Source organism: Natator depressus, chromosome 22, assembly GCF_965152275.1.
Source record: "Natator depressus isolate rNatDep1 chromosome 22, rNatDep2.hap1, whole genome shotgun sequence".
NCBI lineage: Eukaryota > Metazoa > Chordata > Testudines > Cheloniidae > Natator > Natator depressus.
In genome coordinates this window covers 15,449,428-15,467,208 of record NC_134255.1, presented here as the reverse complement: position 1 = coordinate 15,467,208, position 17,781 = coordinate 15,449,428, and the positions used below count along the sequence as shown (strand labels likewise).

Below are 17,781 nucleotides of genomic sequence, written 5' to 3'. Positions count from 1 at the left end.
TGGCTGAGTTGGCTGTGAGGCCAGCCCGTCTTAGCGGGTCCAGAACCACTTCCACCTTTTCTAAGTGGGTTTCCCAGTCAGGGGTGTGAACAATCATATCATCATCCAGGTATGCCGCTGCATAACTGGTATGGGGCTGTAGGAACTTGTCCATAAGACGCTGGAAGATGGCAGGTGCCCCATGCAGTCCAAAAGGAAGAACCGTATATTGAAACAGACCCTCTGGGGTAGAGAATGCTGTCTTTTCTTTTGCATCTTTGGCAAGGGGAATCTGCCAGTATCCCTTTGTTAAATCAAGGGTGGTCAAAAATCAGGCATTGCCCAGGCGGTCAACTAACTCATCGATACGGGGTACGGGGTATCGGATTTGGATCTCTCACTCAGCTGGCGAAAGTCATTACAAAACCTAGTGGTGCCATCGGGTTTGGGCACCAACACAATCGGGCTTGACCACTGACTGTGGGACTCTTCGATGACTCCCAGCTCCAACATCCTTTTCACCTCTGCCTTGATCTCCTTCCTTTTTGCTGCTGGGACCTGATAGGGCCTTAAAGTTACCTTTGCCCCAGGGTCTCTGATAATGTGGTGATATGCTTCGCTGGTCCGACCTGGTTTGGTTGAAAATACGTACTGGTATCGGTTGATCATCTCAGTTACCTCCTTCTTCTGGTTTGGTGTCAGATCAGTGGATATCCTGATCTGCTCCTGCATATTATTTCCCTTGATCAGGGTCTCTTGGGCCACTACACATGCCTCTCGTTGGTGCCAAGGCTTTAAGAGGTTAATGTGATAAATTTATTCTTGTTTCTGGCGTCCTGGCTGCCGCACCTTGTAGGTTACTTCCCCCATAGGTTCAACCACCTCATAGGGCCCCTGCCATTGGGCCAAAAGCTTGCTTTCTGCCGTGGGTACCAACACCATCACCCGATCCCCTGGTTGGAATTGTCGGACTTTTGCCTGACGATTGTAATGGGTTCACTGGGCCTCCTGCGCCTTTTCCAAAATGTTCCCGTACAATAGGGGTGACCCAGGCTATCCGATCTCACATCTGCAACACATGGTCAATTATATTTCTCCCCTCATTGGGTTCCTCTTCCCAGATTTCTTTTGCAATATCTAGTATGCCACAGGGGTGGCGTCCGTATAATAATTCAAAGGGGGAAAACCCAGTTGAGGCCTGAGGTACCTCCTGGATTGCAAACATAAGGTAGGGTAGTAGGGTGTCCCAATCCTTCCAGTCTCGACTTACCACTTGCCTTATCATTGCCTTGAGGGTTTGGTTAAACCTTTCTACCAGCCCATCGGTCTGTGGATGATAGACTGAAGTTCTCAAGCTATGTTTCTGGAGCAGCATACAGAGGTCCTTCATTAGCTTCGACATAAATGGAGTACCTTGGTCTGTTAATATCTCCTTTGGTAGCCCCACTCGGGCAAAGACCCGCACCAACTTTTTAGCTATTGTTTTAGAGGCCGTGTTCCGCAGGGGAACGGCTTCTGGGTAGCGAGTAGCATAATCCAGAATGACAAGTACATATTGGTAGCCCCGGGCTGTCTTCTCCAGTGGTCCCACTAGGTCCATGGCTATTCGCTCAAAGGGGACCTCTGTGATGGGAAGGGGTACTCAAGGTGCACTCAAGTGGGGATGGGGACTGTGCAGCTGACACTCCGGGCAGGACGCACACTACCTCCGCACTTCTTCACATACTCCGGGCCAAAAGAATCATCGCAGGACCCATGCCAGGGTCTTCTCTACCCCCAAATGCCCCGCCAAAAAGATGACTATGGGCCAGACTTAATACAGCATTCTGGTGTTTTTGAGGTACTAGGATCTGCTGTACCTCCTGACCCTGTACTGGTGCAACCCGGTATAAGAGATTCTTCTTCATTATGAAGTAAGGTCCTGGTCCCTGGGTTTTTCCTTCCACGGGGACCCTATCTATTTCGGTCACCTCCTTCCTAATGTTGTCGTACCTTGGGTCTTCAGTCTGGTCCCGTCCAAAATTTCCTCTCCCGGGACTAATCTGCCCAAGATCTAGGGGGCCAGTCTCTGTTGCCTCTACTGGTTCAGAGGCGTTAGGGTGTGGGTCAGACTCGGGTGCTTCTCCCTCCTGGGTGGCCTCCTTTTCAGCTGCTCGGGTCCGCCTCCCTACGAGAGCAACCCTCTGGCTTTGGGCCAGTATTCGGGTTCCCAAGGCCTTAGCTGCCCTCCTTTCCCTTTTCAACTTTCTACCCAGTCTGGGAGTGGAGAACAAATCTGGGGATATTTCAGAGAAGACTGGGGGTTGACAGTCTATTGTGGATGCCTCACTAACTTCAGGGCTTCCCCCTTTCTCCAATTCCTCTACCAGGAGTGAGTCTCCAAACCCTGGGAAGTCCCTCCCTATAAGCACTGGGTATGGGAGTTTAGGGACTACACCTACTGCTACCTCAGTAGTCTTCCCCTGAATCTTGATTTTTACTGGGATGGTGGGGTAATAACCAACTGTCCCATGGACGCATGTTATCCCCGCACACTTAGCCCACAGCAGCTGACTACACTTCACGAGCTTCCCAGAGACAAGCATGATAGCACTCCCTGAATCAACCAGTGCTGTGGTCTCCACTCCATTTAGCTTCACTGGTCTGGTGTACATATGTTGGGTTAGTGAGACCCCCCACAAGGTGGATTAGGGAGCATAGGTCTGCCCAGATCCCCAGGTTACACTGCATAGGCTCCTCAGCATTGGGACACTGTGCAGCTATGTGTCCCCACTCCCTGCAGGCGTAACATCTGTATGGAGCCCTAGGCGTTCCCTGGTCTCTTGGTTTGGGCAGTCTAACATCACAATCCTCTTCCCCCTCAGTGATCCGACTCTTTGTGGCTTCTGGTGGGCCTTCAGCCCCTCTCTTTTTCCACCTGGGTTCTCCTGGTGGCCCAGTCACCTGAGCTCTAGGGCTTGGTGCTGCTAGTTTAACCCGGGGTGCTTCTTCCTTAACTGGTCGGGTCAGCTCCCTCGCCATCCTTTGCCTTTCTACCAGCGCGACAACCTCGTCGCAGGTGGAGGGTTCGTTCTGGCTTACCCAGGTGTGAAGGTCTGGCAGTTGTCCTCTCATGTACCAGTTGATGACAAGAACCTCTCATATTTCCTCCAGACTCCGGGACTCAGTTCGTAACCACTTTTGTGTGAGATGGATGAGGTCATATAATTGGGACCATGGGGTTTTGTTTTCCTGGTACCTCCACTCATGATATCGCTGGGCCCGCACTGCGGTCTTTACCCCAGATTTGGCCAGGATCTCTGCTTTCAGCTGGCAGTAGTCTGCCACAGCCTCTCCAGGCAAATCATAGTAGGCCTTCTGGGCCTCCCCACACAGGAATGGAGCGAGGATGCCAGACCACTGTTCTCGGGGCCAAGCATCCTGCAGGGCTGTCCTCTCAAAGGCCAGGAGGTATGCCTCTACATCATCCTCCCGCATCATTTTCTGCGGCCAATTGCTGGCCCGCACGATCTGCGTCCCATCATGGCCGCGGTTCAGCTCTGTAAGGGCCTTTACCTGGTTTACCAGTTCCCGCAACATAGCCCGGTCTTGAGCAGCCTGGTCCATCAGCAGGTAATTAGTCTCTTGCTGCAGCCGCACTGCCTCCTGTTGGGCGGCTGCCTGGATACAGGAAGCCTCCTGCTGGGCAGCCGTGGCTTGTATCAGTGCCCGCACTCCCTCCTCCATTGTGGTGAGAAAGAAACCCCCTCGCCCCGCCTTTTTTTTTTTTTTTTTTTTTTTTTTTTTTAAAACACCCTCCTCCTTCCACCACACTGTGTACACCATATCCCACTTCTCACACCAGTTGTGACAAAGTTCCTCCTCTACCTTGGTGGGTCTAGCGCTTATTGGAGGATTTGCTCGCCTCGGAGATTCTCGGCAGCTCTCAGTTTGGTCGTTTTCGTGAACCCACAGTCCAGGTCAACTCCTCCTGTGTCTGACCAGGAGTTGGGAGGCTTGGGGGGAACCCGGGCCCGTCCTCTACTCTGGATTCCAGCCCAGGGCCCTGTGGAATGCAGCTGTCTAGAGTGCCTCCTGGAACAGCTGTGCGACAGCTACAACTCCCTGGGCTACTTCTCCATGGCCTCCTCCCAACACCTTCTTTATCCTCACCATAGGACCGTCCTCCTGGTGTCTGATAATGCTTGTACTCCTCAGTCCTCCAACAGTACGCGTTCTCACTCTCAGCTCCTAGTGCCTCTTGCTCCCAGCTCCTCACACGCACGCCACAAACTGAAGTGAGCTCCTTTTTAAACTCAGGTGCCCTGATTAGCCTGCCTTAATTGATTCTAGCAGCTTCTTGATTGGCTGCAGGTGTTCTAATCAGCCTGTCTGTCTTAATTGTTTCCAGAAAGTTCCTTACTGTTCTGGAACCTTCCCTGTTGCCTCACCTAGAGGCTAATATATCTGCCTTCTATCACTCTCCTGTAGCCCGGCTGCACGAGCTGCAGCCAGTCCGGTTCCAGACCGCGCCAAAACAACATCTCTACACGCTCGTGCTCCACACCCTTCATGCCCTCACCCTCGCGCCCTGCCCTGACACAAAGTGGCGGGATCTCCTGCCACCCCTAGAGGGTGAGGAGCCCCGGTGGGCCAGCCTCTATTCCACCTTAGTCCCGAGGCCCGCCGGGGATATCAGTTGGCGGCTCCTACACAGGGCCGTGAGCACGGGCGTCTACTTGGCGTGGTTTACCCCAATCCCGGACACCTGCCCCTTTTGCGGCGTGAGGGAAACCCTGGCGCACGTCTATCTGGAGTGCGCCAGGTTGCAGCCCCTATCCCGGCTCCTCACCGATATTTTATTAAAGTTTTGGTTGCACTTTTCTCCTCACCTTCTTATCTACGCACTCCCTGTCCGTGGCCCCACTAAGTCGCGGGACCTCCTGGTCAACCTCCTCCTGGCCCTGGCTAAAGTGGCCATCTATAAAACCAGGGTGAGGAGGTTGGCCGATGGAGTCTCCTGCGACTGCGGGGCCTATTTCCGATCCTCCGTCCGTTCATGCCTCCGGGCAGAGTTCCTCTGGGCGGCGTCCACCGACTCCCTTGACGCCTTTGAGGTGCGGTGGGCGCTGTCCGGGGTCCTCTGCTCGGTGTCCCCGTCCGGTTCCCTTCTTTTGACCCTTTGACTGCACTCCCGTTCCTGTTCTTCATTAGTTGTCCCACGTAATCATTTGGTTTCCAGGTCCTGTGGATCCCCCCCTTAGGCTGGGGGGGGATCCTTTAGCAGTGGGCGAGCTTTGCCCGCCCACTTCCTGGATCCCAATAGGATCACTCTCCTGTAGCCATCTGGCCTGATCCTGTCACACTATGTAATTATGCCATGCTCACAATTACAGAAATCCAAGTGGGCAGACTACAGATACACTCCTCTGCCTGTCTTCTGAAAGAAGAGGTTTTGCTTACAAATTACAAGTATATGTATTAATTATTATGACAAATTCACAGGTCTTGCATTTCATGAAGGAGGTGGGGAGCTTAGTGGTCACTGCTGGTTCTTCTAGAAGGGAGTTCCATGGCTGTAGGACAGCTGCTGAGGAGGGTATGTTTCCAAATTCCCTATCATCTCACCTTATTATTCTTTTGTACTACAATTACTGTGGATGGTTTGGTCATGGACAGGAGAAGTAGCCTCAGAGATCAGACCACAACCTGCCTAGTGAGAACTTTATTTGAGGATAATATTTTAAAAAATGCCCTGACGTCTTAGGAGAATAAGTCTTATTGAGAGCCATGGGGATGTAGGATCCCAAGTCGCTTAGGCATTTCTGAAAATTTTACCCCAAGACTAGAACCTTGACCTTTATCATGTACTTGGTGGGCAGTCAACCAGGTGATCAGAGAACGGGATGATTGCTCCAGCCATGGCTGTGTTCTCTGCACCAGATGGAATTCTTTTGGAGTCTGATCTTTCATTTCCAGGTAGAGTATGTAGTGAGAATCTGGAGGTCATGGATACATGGGTCACTATGGCCATGTCTGCATCACACAGGATGGAGCTAAGCAGATTGACTGCCCAAAGTATTTTCAATCATGGGGTCTCGAGCCCTCATTATCTCATATGTGTGTGTGTTATTACGGCACATTCCTGGGTCTTGCATTGCAGCCTGACGGTGGCAAGCTTAGCGGTCATTCTCAGTTCTTCTGGAAGGGAATTCCACAGTTGTAGGGAAGTTCCAGATTCCCATTGATCTCACCCCATTATTCCTATGGATTGCAACTACTGCAGGTGACTGTGATCACAGAGGGGTACAACCACCAGATGAGACACTACTGGGCAGATTTTCAAACATGCCTAAGGGAATTAAAGTCTAAGTCTCATTGTAAGTCAGTGGAGACATGCTCTTAAATCCCTTAGGTGATTCTGAAAATCTCCTCCCATATGCTCCATATCCTGCACAAAATAAACTCCAAAACATCTGGCCTCATCCAAAGTCCACTGTAGTCAACAGCAAAGTGACTTTGGGAGGCTTTGGATAAGGCCCCCTGTTCGTTTTCCTGTTCTGCCTTTAGGACTAGGGGTATTAAGTAGCTATTCTCACAACTGGTTGGCCTTTAATTTCACCCAGTCTCTGTTTGAAAAAACGTTAGGGCAATACTTGCGCTGCTGTACCAGCATTAACAGTAAGAAAATGGCGCCAAGCTCTGGAATGGCTGTTGCCAAGGTGGGATTTTTCTGGTCTTTGAACACAGCACCGTAACATGCTGTAGAACGGCTCAGCGTGGAAGGGAACCCCTCTGCTCTTTACATAAATGAACTGAATAAACTAACGACAATGGGGCAGTAAGAGGCAGGATTCTGCACACATCTAAAAAGCTGAACTCCCATTCACGGTAAAAAACAGAGACTTTATCTCTATATTTTTAATTTTTTGGGATGAAAAATGTTCAACACAAACTAACATTTTGCATATTTCATCTGAAACAAGCCATGTTCCTATTAAGCCACACTAAAAGATTTTGCATTTCTGACAGGGAATTGTATCTCCTAACTGTATCTGAGTCCAGAAATTAGGGAAAGGGCTGCAATCAACCCTTGCTTCCTGCAAGAAAAAAAACAAACTGCATTAGTAGCACTACTTATCGCCCCTCCAAAAAAACCCCAGGGAAACAGTGTGAGCGGAATAAAAAATACTCTTCTGCAAAATGGAACAGCTCCCACTTTAAAAGCATTGGAAATTAGAATTCTGCCCATTACACGCACGGGAAAGACACAGAGGAAGGAACTGTTAACTGCGTTCACTGGCAGAGAAAAGGCGATTCCATGCTATATGCAAGACCAAAGACAGGGCTCGTGAAACACAGCATGTTTTTTTTTCCTCTTCTCGCAGCTTTGGACTGAACATCCTCCCAACCTCCCCTAAAAAAGACGCGTGTTTCATGCTTTTAGTATATCTGCTTCATAGCTTCCAACCCATTGCAAATAAACACGGCTTCATCTCAGGCAAACACACACACACACACACACACACACACACACAGTGTTACTGAAAACCAATGCAAGCTAGCACACATCTGCCTGAGACTTCAGTGTTTGCAGAGGATATAGCTATGTTTTGCTCCATCATCTTGCCCCATCTCCCAAGATTGTATTGCAAATATTTGCCTGGATTGGTATGAAATGCTACAAAGCTCCTGAAGATATGGGTTGTGCAAAATGCATCTGACATCCCTGTTCAGTGAAGTGGCCTGTGTGTTGCTTACCTTTCTGCCAGACACGGTGCAGTAAAGCAGTTTGGGTTTTTTTTGTCTAAAAATCAACTAATGATACTGTTCTTTTTAGCTGTTTTTGTTATTCTGCTCAGGTTTGTCACTGGACTATCTAGGCCCATGAGGAAGAGCAGTCTAGTGGATAGGGCACTGAACTAGGATTCAGGAAACCTGGGCTGGATTTCCAGCTCAGCTACAGACTGATCTTGTGGCAGCTGTTTATTCAAGCTTGTGCCTCAATTCCCCTCTGTGTAAAATGTGGACAGTATTCCCTCTTGTAGAATAAAATCCATAAATGATTTGGAGGTGCTTGGATACCAGGGTGATGAGGGTCATGTAAGTATCCAGACTGATCCATCGGGAGAATCCCAGCCCTCCTGATGAGGAAGTGCTCCTACCTCCCTGTGCTTCCTTCACCACTCCAATGCAGTATAGATGGTCAGAAAAATCATTCCATGAGCTGCCTCCCTGATGTTCTATTTGCTAACAGTCCTTCCCCTTCTGACAGTCTGTCTCCTGGTCTTTGGTCCGTGTGCTGTTCTTGGTCTAGCCGATGACTTCAGCATGGCTGTGCAGGGAAAACCGCCAAGGGGAGTGACAGTAGACAGCATCCTGAATCATCTTCTTCCTTCTCATCTGCATCACCACCACCACTTCAGTTTTGATTGGATTCCCCTCAAACCCTCTCCTCAAATTGCTTGACGGAAAATGATCCTTTGGGGAGTGAGTGGATGTGTTCATTAAACGTTAGTTTACACTGTTTGATTTTTAAAAACTAAAAATCTCTGTGTTTCTAGTAAACTCTGTGTTTGCAATTTCCAACAAATGCTTGGGATGAGGGAGTGGAGGCGGGGGTGGGGGAGAAACATGCTGGGGCCTTATCACCCTCATGCTCACACATCCATTAATGCCAGATTGTTGCTTAAGCCTTAAAAGACATCAAAATAACAAGGCATGTGTTTTGATTGCTGATGATGGAAGATCTACACTGTAACAACCAACACTCAGGACCAAGGGGGAGCAGTTCCCGTCTACTCACTCATCTGCTCTGTGCTTTCGGATCTGGTAGGAGGCTGGGTTGCTATGGAAACAGGAAGGATAGGACAGGACATGTAAAGGTGAAGCATAGCATGAAAATAAAAATGGGGTGGGGGATGGAAATAAGGAGAAATGAAGCCTAATGAGGAGGAGACAGTCAGGGCTGCACACAATCCATGCCCCACATTTATAAATATTAAATAAAGGTTTCTATGCAAGTTGCATCGTGCTAGGATTCCCCACCCCCACTGCAACATCTGAATTCCACAGACAAACAAGGGGCTCTTCCCTGTTTTCAGAACAGTAAGACTGTGAATGCAGCTGTGTGGTTCTTAGAGATGACAGAGGCTCACACAGACCTTCGCAACGGCTTTGTTTCCAGGGATGCTTGTATCCCCAGAGTTCTGAGCTCGAACCAAATCTCAAAGGAGCCAGACAAAGCTGCTGCAGTTTCACATGTTTTCTACCCAAAACAATCATCCTCTGGGATTCTCTGAAACCCAGCCCATGTTCACCCTAAACTTGGCTCTGTCTAGACCAACATCAGAATTGCCAAGGAACCCTCCAGTGCAGGATGCTGTCTCCGACACTGGCAAATACCTGCTGCTTCAGAGGAAGGTGCAAAAAGACCCCACAGTGGACAATTATGAGATAGCCTGCCCCGCCGAGATGGTTCTTCCTCGCCCTCATTTCCCCCAAAATAAAGACTTTCTATCCCTTCTATAGTTGTTGTCCCATGCAATGTGACTGGGTGTTCTCTGCCCAGTCCCTTATGGACTCCCGCTGAGCTCCTGCTCTCAATATTACCAGTGCCAGTGAGTTCAGGAGCATCACAAACCTCTCAGTGACCTCAGGCTGACTTTCAGGGTTTGAAACACAACTTTTGCACAGAGCTGGCTGTGACAGACAGTGGCAAAGCAGCAGCAGGCAAACCTCCAGCCTTACCTCCCTATTGTACCTAAGTATTGACACACATATGGTAAGCAGCATTGGGCCACAAGGCAGGGCCACACGAACCAGCTCAGCTCTGACGGAACATGGCCTGTCTTCTGCTGTTTGTGTTACAACCTCCAGGCTCCTTTAAACTCCTCTGTGCTGCTTGTTCATACCCTTCCCCTCTCTTTCTTCCAGACAATGGCCATACTGGGAACTGAGGCAGAATCGAAAGAGGTGAGGTCCCAAGGGCAGAGTTCACTTTCACTCTCCAGAAAAAAAAAGAATGGCCTTAGAGGAAGCAATAAAATATTGCACAGGTGGCATCTTTGAGGAATGAAAGATTCAAAGCCCCTTACAAATGTTATGAACAACACTCATCACTCCACACCAGAGAGGAAAGGCAGACAGCATGAGCACAAATGCCAGCATCACTCCTGCATGGATCGCTAGGAACAGTGGACCCAGAACAAAACAAGTCTCCATTTCTAAATCCCAGAGGGGCCACAGCATGACCCACAGTTGGGAGGGATTTTTTTTTTTTATAACACTATGTAACATCCTTATTTTTTTTAAAAAATAGAGGAGCTGATAGTCTTCCCCATGGGGCACCATAGCTAGTGCTGCAGGCTAGTGTGTAGGCAGCTAAGCCTGGGTTTAATTCCTCCTCCTTTCTCATGCTGGCATCAGTCTTGCTGACCTGAGCCAAGAATGAGATGGGAGAGAGCGATTCGCAGCCTAAATCTGATGATGCAGATTTAAGAGGATCAAACAGGATTGAAAGAAATTATTTCCTTCCGCAGCCCAAGGAGGCAACTTAGCAGCAGGCTTAGCTGTTAGCCATTAACTGTTATCATTTCAGTATTTCCCCTTTTTGGCTAAGATGCTAACCTCTCTTGCTATCTGTTTTGCCAAAATGAGCTCTGGAAACTACCCTTTGACCGCACCAACAGAACACCCCCACAAAGTGGGAATGGAATGCAAAATGCTAGGGGTGAAAGGTCCCACTGAAGACCATGGCAAAACTCCCAATGATTTCACTCTACATCTTTCTATTGACTTCTCTTCCTCCATCTGGCTGGAAGGTTTAGTACCCATTTGCCTTCCTGTCTAATGCTTAGGAATTCAGCTTATGCTATCCGCAGTCTCTTTACTGAGAGGGTTTAGTCTTCGCCCAAGTAAAAGAAATGATGTTAGGCAGACTGCACCGCAGCTGGTGGCGAGACACATGCAGAGCACAGCAGAGAAAAGCCAAGGCTTCCGTCATACTCACTGTCTGCGAAATGGAAGGGAGGGGCAACAGTAGTTGCTAAAGAAAGAAAAAGGAAGGTGAAAGAGGGAAGAAATTCTTGTTAAATGCAGCCAAAGGAAGGAAAACAGGAAAGAGTGAAATGGCAGGATCCCCTTGGAGTAAGGGCTTTTTGACAGGCCTGTGCATAAGGAGAGAAGAATGAAAGACAAAGCTACCTTCTGTTAAAGGGAAACTGACAGGCTCTGTATCTTGCAAGGCCTGTGTTCCTCTAATGTAAACTAATTTCTCCCCACTGCATCTCCACTGAACACCACTTACCTCAATAAGTTTTTCCAGCTGTACACCATGAGCCCAAACGAATGGCCATGGATTGCTATGGAGATCATGGCCAACGCATCAGGCCTCGTGTAAGTGAGAGCAGAATGTGGCCCCTGTCAACTCCTGCAATGGTCAATTCCATTGATAAGAGACAAAGCAGGAGAGAGACATGTGTCCCCTTCCTCGGGTTTAGGGGTAAGGGGTGTGACCAAGTGTTATAAGGGAAGCAAAATCCTGAACTTGGGTCTTTGCAGATACAGAGTAGTGAAAACTAGTGTCATCCTTTATTTTGTCTTAAACTGGATTTATTTGTAATTTTTAATCCTTACGTGGGTCTGGGATCATTAAAGTGTTGTTCTTTTAAACTAAGGCATAAACAAACATATTTTAGCTCCCCTTTGAGCCCCACCTGCACTGCAGCAAGAAGCTCAAGGGCCTTGAACTGAAGCAGCACATGTGAGGCAAGTACGCAGCTCATGTTTGTTTTCAAACAGCGAGGAGGGATGCTAAAAATGAGTCGGGGGGGTGGGGGAGTATGCGACCAACGAACCAAACCAGAGGCATCCTTCCAGCACCACAATCTGTTACACTATTAATGATCTGGGGGCCCATATTCCTCAAGGTTAGGGAGAAACTGCTTTATTCTGGTGATTAGTGAGAAAAACAAACACCTCACGCAATCATCACAACAGCAGACATTACAAAACCGCATCTCTTTGACATTCAAACAGAAATTCTAAGCAAGAAAACAGAGTTTTGGCTAGTACTAAAATGCAACTCCAGAATTCCCGTCCATCAGGTCTCTTGAAAGAAATCATGCTGTGGTCTCTATGTCAGACTAGACCCTACTCCTTGAATGGTATGCTAAATCCACCCATATGAGACCTTCCATGTTTATTCCAGATGGATTTAGTTCAACAAACAATGAGATTACAGTTAACACAGATTTCTCTGCATGTAAACACAGTAATAGTTATTCCTTTTAATTTCCAAAATGAATAGTAAGTATAATATATAATTAATCATCCAAAAGCAAAAGCTTTCTGTTTCAGGGGTTTTCCATTACTATCTACTTTCTCCTTCTCGCTCCCCAGCGATGCAGCAAATTAAGAAGTAACATTCAAGCAATTAAATTCTAAAGGTTATCAACTCAATCACTGAGGAAAGATTTAGTGACAAATCTTAACAATACTGACTCTCCAATCTTTATTCCCCTTACTCTCTCCAAACTGCAATCAGTATGTTCTTAATCAAGCAGATTGTCTGTTTTCCAGCTGGCAACATTTGATAGCAGATACTTAAAAAAAAAAAAAAAAAAAAAAAAATAGAAATTGGTTGCTGTGTTTAGATAGTTTCAGGGAGTGGGGGGGGGGGCAGGGGTGGAGGGTGTCTAGCCTGTGATGGCTTGTCACCAGCCAGCTTTGCTTCTTGGTTAATGGTATCACAGTACAGGTTCAGATCACTGATGCTTTCTGTAACAGAATGCACCTAATCTGGTGGCCAAATACGTTCATTTTAGGCATTCGGCCTTGGACAGCTTCGTTCTTACATGCCCTGTTAATGCTCTAACTAGTTTAATGTATTAATGCGAACAAAGTTCACACAGCAGACAGCTGTCAAAAAGGTCACCTTGCTGGCTAAGAACATGTCCCATTTACCAGTATGTCTCACTTTATTCTAAGGCACAAGAATCAGCTTTTCCTGATGTGATGTGTTAATACAGAGTGCATTAGCTCCAAGGCGGGAGCTTCCAACCTACTGGGCAAAGAGGTGTCAAACAGAATTTTGGATACGGTCCAATGGCCAAGCTCACACTTTATTCCTTGAAAATTCCAAGCTCACTGGATTGTCCCATAAGGGATCTGACCAGTGACTTCAGCTCTATCTCACACAGCTGCAGCTCTTACTCCAAGTTCAAGAAGTACACACTAGATTAATGAAAAACAGCTGGAATAGTAATAGCCTGGAGGCTTGAACACCTTGGAGAGTCCTCAATCTCACCGATGTCCATGAATTGGGGGAATCAATCTTTTTGAATAGGTTGGAATTGACTACAGTAAACAGCTTTGCTTTGTATGTTTGAGCAATCCTGATGCTACTTGCAATCTGGTCAAGAATGCCCATAGGCTACTGCTGTTTTATGAGATTTCCCACATGGTGCTGTGATGGTGTCAGTCACCAAGGGAGTCAGGGTGGCATCTGCAGTAACTATGTAGTAATCTGCACCTGTGCTTTCTGTTCACTGACTCTTCTTAGGGGGTGTATTCATGTAACATTATGCTGCCTCCTCCACAATCCACTCTAAAATGTTCGTAGACTATCAGTGGCGGTCTAAGATGTCAAAAATGTTGTATCATAGGTGTGAAGCCTTTCCTTGAGGTAGCTCTCTGCTCACTAGCCCCACATAGCAGCACAGCTCATAAGCTTGCTCTTGGCTGGAAGGTCTTCATGCGACCCAGCTGCACCAGTCCGCTGAAGTGGTTTGTTTTGTTCTTTAATTCTTTAAACTCATTCATTTAAGACATGGTTGAGGATCTCAACATTATTGCTAAGCTACCCCTCAAACCACAAGCCGTTTAAGAGCGCTGCCATCTCACTTCTCTCATGGTTAACTAGGGCTGGCTGACTCACTGCAGCACATTGGGAGAGGTGTGACCACCAATATATGTTCATAACCCCAGGACAAAACAGTGACAAACTCAAACGTGTTTTGTTATTCTATAAAGGTGTTTGCTCCTGGAGTTTAAAAATATGCTCTAAGTTTCGCATCAATGACGTTTTCAATAGCTTTCAAAGAATAAACTGAGATGATGATGATTTTTTGAAGCATTTTGTCTTTGCTTCTGCAAACTTATCTAAATGGCAAAAGGGGCATTTCGGACTAAGAGCATTGGCTACTGTTCTTGGGGCAACTTCAGATAATGAAACGGAACTGAGCTTAACCAGAACATTTTCTGTTCTTCTTCCCGCTGAGTAGCCATGTAAGAACTGTCAAGAAACTGGTCGTCTTTAACTTGAATTAACTTATTTATCAGGATTGAGAGACAGAATATAATGTATTTGTCAGGAGTGACACGTTCTTCGTTATCGGCTTTAGATTTAAGAAACATATGCAAACCTGAAAATCTTATGTCAGTATCATCGTGCAAATCAGTTACACGATCCCCTACAAAAATAAGTGGTAGGGGGTTTACAGCATTCTTTTTGCAGGACTCACTTTCTATCTGGAAAACTGCTGCCTGATAAGTAGCCATTGCTTCCTGCCTTCCTGTTGAGGGCCAGATTCTGATCTCTTTACTCATGGGGAAGGCCATCGTTACTCCACAAGTGGTTCCACTAATGTCAGGACTATTCTATCCTCGTCTTTTTAAGTTCTTTTGCAGCTCTCCTTCACTGACCACCAGCTTCTTTCGGGGAGAGAGACAAGCTTTTGAGCTTACACAGCTCTTCGTCGGGTGTTTCTCTCACCAACAGATGTTGATTCAGAAAAAAGATGTTACCTCACCCACCCTGTCTCACTAATATCCTGGGATCAACAAGGCTACAACAATGGTAGGATTAATAAGTCACGTAGGCATTTCTGAACATTTTACTCACTGTGACCAGCATCTGTCAGGTGTGGTTCTATCTTTCTCATTTCCTGTCACCAGGGGAAGTCATGCTGAGTTTTCAAAAAAATGGTGTCATTAAATATTTTACATACCCCATGCTGTGTGTTTATATTAGCACGGACCAGGCTGACGAAGACTACTCATGGAACAAAGTCCTATTCAGCATGAATAAAAGCATGAGATTGCGGCCCTCAGCATCCATCTCGGACTCCTTTCTGCTACTCCTTCTACAACGCTGAGTCCCCCGCCCAAGACCCGAGGAGGCAGCACCGTGCCCTGCTTTTCAAGGAACCTCAGCACATCACATGCATCTAGCAGCATTCCCTTGGGGTCCCTTTGCCACAATACTCCCAAATAATTTAGAAGAGCAAAGCTGGTGTGAAATTCCTTCCCAAAACCTTGCTGACTCCCTGCTGTGAGACTACGAAATCCCAGAGGGTCTTTCCTGGTCTGATCTTCAATCAGTTGCATGAACAAATCAAACCATTTCAAAAGCCCCTGAATACAATGCAGCGTATTCTTATGGAGCCACCTTCACGCCCACATTCACAGAGAACACAAGAGTCTGTTGTAAGCTGAAGAGGAAAGGAAAGGAAAGTTGCAAAGAGAGATTGAAAGATGGAGGAGTATCAGAGGGAGAGACAGGGTTTCTGACAGATAGGGTGGTGCCAGTGAGTGGAGTGCCACTGTCAAGGGAGAGCTGTCAGAGAGGAGGCCAAGGTGGAAGGAGCTGTTCACAGGCAGGAGAAGTTGGCTGAGGCAAGGCCATGACAGGCCTTGAAAACCAGGAGGGCAACTCTGAGCCTGACTCAGAGCAAGGTGGGATGGCACAGAAGGGGATGGGAGCAGGTAGGAAAAGAGTGAAAAGAAAACAGTATTGCAATAATGATGCTCCAATCCCTCAGAGCTCTTCTGCTAAGCAAGCTTGTCCAGTGTCTGCTCTAATTTCCTCAGCTCCCTAGAGGCACTGGGCCCTGCACAGCCTGATCTTCATTCCTTATCAGGGGACTGATTCTGCCACCTGATTCAAGTAGCATCTGGTGCTTACCCAGAGTGGTCGCAATGAACACAGTGGGGTGGCCTGTGTGAGTACATGCCACTCACCATCAAGGTTGCAGAGTTGGGCTCGAATATTAGAGCATGTTAAATCACTATTCTGGTTAGATTTTGTGCACTTTCACGTGCTCGATCCCCACAACAGATTTCAGCCATCCTGTCTACACAATCACAGGACAGATGACTGTGTCCAGCCTTCCTGACCTAGGCTCTATGAAGTTGCACCACGGCGAGTCTCTGTGATCATCCATCATCATTTCCATGGGTGTTTCTACAACGACCTACAGGAGAACCCGACAGCACTCCTGACCAAACCTCTGACATAATTTATCCTCCTCTCTCATCACTCTACGCTTTGCTCCTCCTTTCACGCTATTCCCCCACATGGAACAACCTCCACACATCATTTCACATCTCCCCCTCAGGCCTGGTCTCCCATCACCATCTCCTCGTCTGCTCCAACAATCACATTGCAAGAGGTAAGCGGTGCATTTGTCCGGATTACACTGTGAAAACTCCATGACCAGGAGTATGTCTTAGCCTGTATCAGCTGACGTGCCAGGGCACCTGCAGCTCTGTCCCATCGAACCGGAGAAGATACATTTTGGTCCAGAAAACCAAATTCTAGATGATGGCGCCATACTTTAAAACACAGTGGAAAAATGCCATATTACAGGTGTGATTTAACTCTTCTGTTGTAAGAGCCATAGAATTGTCACTGGATAATGAGCAAGTGGCTTGGCAGACATATCTGGAGCTATGACTGTGAGCATGGCTTTTGATATCCGTTTTTGCTGCCTAATTCAGTCCCCCTCCCCCCTTTTATGGTATTCATCATCAGAGATCTGAGTGGCTGTGTCTTTATCTCCCCAGCATATCACTGCTGTTGTTCAATTCAGAACACGCTGCCAAACCAATTGCTAGATGGATATAATACTAACTGGGATTAACTTTATATGAGGTATAAATTACTTCTGCTAAAATTACAGGTTCCAAACAATGTAGGCAGAATACTGCACACACGTCCAAGAATCACAATAGGTATGACATTTCTTCCCATTGACCTTATCCTATTTGTAACTGGTACAATCACAAATTCTATCCAACCATCTCTATACAGATCTATCTAGGTACCTGTTAGTCAACCCACTGATCTATCTAGTGATCTACCCAAACTTCGATTTTCCTAGAGGGCCACAGTATTTCACCACCAATAGCTCAAGACTCCTATGGGTAAAATCCTGGCCCTACTGAAGTCAACAGCCAATCTCTTAACTTCAGTGAAGCCAGAATTTCACAATATATATCTACTGATACACTTTTTGGGAGCTGCAATATCTTCTGGCAAGTTTTTGAGAACACAAACATGGTGGTAACAGCCCAGTAAAGGCTGCCAATAGAATTCTGGCCACCGGATCAGCTCACCAGAAGGGGGTATGTCGTAATACAGCAAGCAGCCGCTACTGCAATTCTCACCCAGCTGAAGTGGCATCTCCTCACTGCCATGCTATTAATCTGAAGGGCAGGAATAGCTATGGAATATGTGATGAATACTTTTTGACTAAGCCTGGATGATAAACCTAAGTGTTCTAAACAAACAAACACATCAAACCCATCATTAATTTTCTTCAGTTGATTTTGGATTTTTGCTGGTGGAGAAGGAGATATGTCTGTGCACTAAAGGGAAAGTGGCTGCAATCCATTTGATTGCTGGAGGATTGCAAGTGCTACTAAGAACAGAGTTTGTTAAAAGGAGGGGGGAAATTGTGAACATTTTCTCAATTTTCCCCCCCTTTTACTTCCAAATTTTGAAAAAATTCAGAATCTTTGAAAATTTCTGAGTTGGCT

At 47.0% G+C, this 17,781-nt stretch overlaps 1 protein-coding gene across 6 annotated transcripts in view; it reads right to left on the bottom strand.

Moving 5' to 3' along the window:
- The window catches only part of NCAM1 (neural cell adhesion molecule 1), a 251,698-nt gene that overhangs the window by 42,421 nt on the left and 191,496 nt on the right, over window positions 1-17,781 (bottom strand). The window lies entirely within an intron of this gene.